This window comes from Canis lupus, chromosome 1, assembly GCF_011100685.1.
Source record: "Canis lupus familiaris isolate Mischka breed German Shepherd chromosome 1, alternate assembly UU_Cfam_GSD_1.0, whole genome shotgun sequence".
NCBI lineage: Eukaryota > Metazoa > Chordata > Mammalia > Carnivora > Canidae > Canis > Canis lupus.
Window position 1 is genome coordinate 403,260 of NC_049222.1, and position 6,000 is coordinate 409,259.

Genomic DNA, 6,000 nt, shown 5'->3' on the forward strand with positions numbered 1-6,000 from the left:
AATAAACCATACCTATTCTACTAAAGCTGTTTGGAAAGATAGAGATGGAATACTTCCAAATTTGTTCTATGAGGCCAGCATCACCTTAATTCCAAAACCAGACAAAGACTCCACCAAAAAGGAGAATTATAGACCAATATCCCTGATGAACACAGATGCAAAAATTCTCAAAAAGATACTAGCCAATAGGATCCAACAATACATTAAGGAGATTATTCACCATGACAAAATTGGATTTATCCCTGGGATGCAAGGCTGGTTCAACATTCATAAAGCAATCAATGTGATAGATCATATGAACAAGAGAAAAAACAAGAACCATATTATCCTCTCAATTGATGCAGAGAAAGCATTTGACAAAATACAGCATCCATTCCTGATCAAAACTCTTCAGAGTGTAGGAATAGAGGAAACATTCCTCAACATCTTAAAAGCCATCTATGAAAAGCCCACAGCAAATATTCTCAATGAGGAAACACTGGGAGCCTTTCCCCTAAGAACAGGAACATGACAGGTATGTCAACTCTCACCACTGCTATTCAACATAGTACTGGAAGTCCTAGCCTCAACAATCAGGCAACAAAAAGAAATAAAAGGTATTCAAAATGGCAAAGAAGAAGTCAAACTCTCCCTCTTTCCAGATGTCATGATACTGTACATAGAAAACCAAAAAGACTCCACTCCAAGATTGCTAGAACTCATACAGCAATTCAGCAGTGTGGCAGGATACAAAACCAATGCCCAGAAATCAGTGGCATTCCTATACACTAACAATGAGACTGAAGAAAGAGAAATTAAGGAGTCAATCCCATTTACAATTGCACCTAAAGGCATAAGATACCTAGGAATAAACCTAACCAAAGAGGTAAAGGATCTATACCCTAAAACTACAGAGCACTTCTGAAAGAAATTGAGGAAGACACAAAGAGATGGAAAAATACTCCATGCTCATGGACTGGAAGAATGAATATTGTGAAAATGGCAATGCTACCCAGGGCAATTTACACATTTAATGCAATCCCTATCAAAATACTATGGACTTTCTTCAGAGAGTTGGAACAAATCATCTTAAGATTTGTATTGAATCAAAAAAGATCCTGAATAGCCAGGGGAATATTGAAAAAGAAAACCAGAGCTGGGGGCATCACAATGCCGGATTTCAGGCTGCACTACAAACCTGTGATCATCAAGACAGTGTGGTACTGGCACAAAAACAGACACATAGATCAATGGAACAGAATGGAGAATCCAGAAGTGGACCCTCAACTCTATGGTCAACTAATATTTGACCAAGCAGGAAAGACTATCCACTGGAAAAAGACAGTCTCTTCAATAAATGGTGCTGGGGAAATTGGACAGCCACACACAGAAGTATGAAACTAGACCATTCTCTTACACCATACACAAAGAAAAACAAAAATGGATGAAAGTTCTAAAAGTGAGACAAGAATCCATCAAAATCCTAGAGGAGAACACAGGCAATACCTTTTTTGAAATTGACCATAGCAATTTCTTGCAAGACACATCTATGAAGGCAAGGGAAAAAGAGCAAAAATGAACTATTGGGACTTCATCAAGATAAAAAGCTTCTGCACAGCAAAAGAAACAGTCAACAAAACAAAACAAAACAAAAAACCCTACAGAACGGAAGAAGATAGTTGCATATATATCTGACATATCAGATAAAGGAGTAATATCCAAGATCTATAAAGAACTTATTAAACTCCACAGCAATTGCACTGCTGGGGATTTACCCCAAAGATACAGATGCAATGAAACGCCGGGACACCTACACCCAGATGTTTATAGCAGCAATGTCCACAATAGCCAAACTGTGGAAGGAGCCTCGGTGTCCATCGGAAGATGAATGGATAAAGAAGATGTGGTGTATGTATATAATGGAGTATTAGTCATTAGAAATGACAAATACCCACCATTTGCTTCGACGTGGATGGAACTGGACTTAGTGAAATAAGTCAATCAGAGAAGGACAAACATTATATAGTCTCATTCATTTGGAGAATATAAAAAATAGTGAAAGGGAATAAAGGGGAAAGGAGAGAAAATGAGTGAAAATATCAGAGAGGGAGACAGAACATGAGAGATTCCTAACTCTGGGAAATGAACAAGGGATGGTGGAAAGGGAGGTGGGCAGGGGGTGGGGGTGACTGGGTGATGGGCACTGAGGGGGGCACTTGATGGGATGAGCACTGGGTGGTATGCTATATGGTGGCAAATTGAACTCCAATTAAAAAAATGAAGTAGGAAGAAAAATAAATTTCTTATACCTGGTAAAATAAATAAATAAATAAATAAATAAATAAATAAATAAATAAAGTATACAATCTGAGGCTCGTGGGGCCCTCTGTTGGCAGGTGCATGACTCTTGATCTCATGGTCATGAGATGAAGCTCCAAACTGGGTGTACATAATAGTTAAATAAATAAATGTTAAGGAATTACAGTGTACAAAAATATAAAAAATAATAAAAAAAATAAAATTGGAGGTTAGAAACTAAACCACAGGCAGTGTGAAAGCGCCAGGGACAGTGCCTGTGCTCAACTCCCAGAGGTTAAGTATGCCTTGAAGACAGCTTACAACAATACTTGCTCCTACGGGAGTTACAACCTAACACCATTCACAGTAGGAATTTCCATTGCAAAAGCTGTATCGAACTTGGAGACACAGGCTTTCCAGGTGTGAAGCTTGACACTTGCCTCACAGGCAACATCTAACAAGTACCTAAAAGAGTATTAGAAAAAAAATAAATAAAATAAAGAGTATTAGAAACTAAATTCATACACAGTGTGGATCTGCGGGGGACAGCACGTGTGCTGAAGTCTCAGAAGTCAGTATGTCCTGAAGCCAGTTTTCACCTAGCCTCTGATTTGTGGGAATTAGTATACAGCTCCATTCTAAGTGAGGCTATTTCTAGGAAACTGCTCTATTGAACATGGAGATACAAGTCATCAGGACCTGCAACTTTCACTTGCCTCTCACACAAATTCTGTCAAGCATGGAACATTAGGATGTTAGAAGCAAACTCTAAGGCAGTCTGGATGTGGGACGGTCATGCCATCAACTGAACACTCAGAAAAAAGGAGGACTTGTAGCCAGCTTTCAAGTAACCTCTCTCCCTTAGATTACCAATAAGGATCTACCCTCAGTGAAATTTCAATGTAAAGCGCTGTATTGAAGTAGGAAAATAAGCTTTCCTTTTCCACACCATGCCACCTGCCTCTCACACATCTTCTGACAGGGATGTAACGTAAGGGAGTATGAAGCGAAGTATGCATGGACTGTGGAACCGTGAAAAAGGAATTTTGCTAAAATCTCAGAAATAAGTATATCATGATGCCAGCAATCAAGGAGCTTCATTCTTATTGGAGTAAGAACCTAGCCCTGTTCTAGGTGAAGAGGTTCCATGGAAACCACCCCACTTACTCGGAGACACAAGCTTTCTAATCTGGCAACTTGCTGCTTGCTGCTCATGCAGATTCTGAAAACATCTAAAATGAGGGTGTTAGAAACTCAATCCACAAGCAAAGTAGAACTGCAAGGGACAGCATGTATGCTCATCTTTGAGACATCAGTGTGTCCTGAAGCCAGGGTTCACCTAGCCTCTCATTTGTGGGAATGACCTTGTAGCTCCATTTTAAGCAATGCAATTTCTAGGAAACCACACTATTGATCATGGAGACACTAGTGTATTGGCCTGCAACATTCACTTGCCTCTCACTCAAGTTCTGACAGACAGCCAAATTTAGGATATTAGAACCTAAGTTTACAAGCTGTGTGGATACAGGAGGGTCATGAAATCAACTCAACTCTCAAAACTAAATACACCTTGTAGCCAGCTTTCAAGTAGCCTCTCTCCTTTCACAGTTACAATGTAGCTCTACTCCAAGGGAGCCATTTCGATGGAAAGTGCTCTAGCGAGTTAGAGGACAACAAGCTTTCTGTTTGGGCACCTTGCCCCTTGCCTGGGAAACGACTTCCGCCAGCAGCGCACATTAGGATGTCAGAAGCTATGTTGACAGGCAGTTTGGGTGCGGGACGGTCACACCGTCAGCCTCCCTCTCAGAGGTAAGTAGGCTTCGTGGCCAGCTTTCAAATAGCCTCTCTCCCTTAATGTTTATAGTGCAGCTGTACTCTCCGTTAGAAGGTTCGATGTAAAGCACTGAATTGAAGTAGGAAAACAAGCTTCCCTTTCCCACACCGTGCCACTTAACTCTCACACAGGTTATGACAGGCATGTAACATGAGTGCGTTTGATGCTCAGTACACATGCAGTGTGGAACCTCGAAGGTTAGTCCCTTTGATCAACACTCACGCAGAAGTATGCGCTGGTGCCAGCACTCAACGCGGTTAGTTCTACCTGGAGTTGGAGCGTATCAAGATCATTGGCGAGGAGGTTCCATGCAATGCCCTCTGCTGGACCTGGAGACACAAAGCTTCCAAGCTGGCAGCGTGCCGCTTGCCTCTCCCGCAGATTCGGACAATCATGTAAAACGAGGGTGTCAGAAACTCAATGGAGAGGCAATGTGGAACTGCCAGGGACACCAGGTGTGTTCCTGTTTCATAGGCCAGTGTGTCCTGAAGCCAGGTTTCAACTAGACTCTCGTTTGTGGGAATGACTATGTAGCTCCATTCGAAGCGAGGCCATTTCCTGGAAACTACTCTCTTGATGATGGAGACACTGGTCGTCTGGGTCTGCAACATTCACTTGCCATTCACTAAACTTCTGTCATGCAGAGAACATTAGGACACCAGAAGCTAGGGTTCCAGGCTTTGTGGATGCCGGAGCGTCATTCCGTCAACTCAACTCTCAAAACTAAAGAGACTTTGTAGCCAGCTTTCAAGTAGCCTCTCTCCTTTCACAGTTACAATGTCGCACTTCTCAAAGGGAGCCATTTCGATGGAAAGTGCTCTAGCGAGTTAGGACAACAAGCTTTCTTTTTGGGCACCTGCCCCATGCCTGGGAAACGACTTCCACCAGGCAGCGCACATTAGGATGTCAGAAGCTATGTTGACAGGCAGTTTGGGTGCGGGACGGTCATGGCGTCAGACCCACTCTCAGAAGTAAGTAGGCTTCGTGGCCAGCTTTCAAATAGCCTCTCTCCTTTAATGTTTACTGTGCAAGTCTCCCTGGAAAAGCATTTTTGCGTCAGCTTCCTTTTAGAGGAGATGATGGAATATTTGATGACAATTTTATTAAAGAAAGGAAGCAAGGGCTGGAGCTGTTTATAAATAATGTCGCTGGTCATCCTCTGGCACAGAATGAACGTTGTCTTCACATGTTTTTACAGGACGAAATTATAGATAAAAGCTATACACCATCTAAAATAAGACATGCCTGAAATTTGGTGAGAAGGGCGCCAAAAAAAAAAAAACTTTCCATGACTATTAATGATTCATATGCACCAATGAAGAAGTTCTAACTAACTTTTAGCATGCTGCGCAGAAACTGGTATAACACGCCTTCAGTATACTAACATTCATATGCTCAGTTTCGTTTTGTTTTGTTTTGGCAGTTGACAAGAAGTTAATTTGCTTTAGTGAAAATCCCTCATCCACCCTTTCCCTTGCTGTTTTAATGTGGTACACACTATAGCCTCGCAGACTTGTTACTCCAGTATAATCTGCAGTGTCCTAACTAAAGTTACTGACTTGGTCTTATCTGCAGTTTTTGTGTCCTGTTTGTTTCTTGAATCTGATTAACTAGAATATTTCTCTTGCTCCTTTTTAATATGTGATGTCACTTGACCTAATTTATGTGTAGAAGCACTACACCATTGGTTTCCAGTACCCTATGTATAAGATACACACTTGTGTGCAGAAAGTATCTACCTTCAGGCTTGTAATACCCTTCACGTGGAAGATCAATGAGGGGAATCTTTATATTCTGTATAAAAACAGTGTATGTTCTCATTCATTTGGGGAATATAAATAATAGTGAAAGGGAATATAAGGGAAGGGAGAAGAAATGTGCGGGAAATA

At 41.3% G+C, this 6,000-nt stretch overlaps 1 pseudogene; it reads right to left on the bottom strand.

Annotated features, from left to right (window-relative positions):
* LOC100685782 overlaps positions 1-4,722 on the bottom strand; it is a 49,476-nt pseudogene extending 44,754 nt beyond the window's left edge.
* Positions 4,723-6,000: the final 1,278 nt, after the last annotated feature.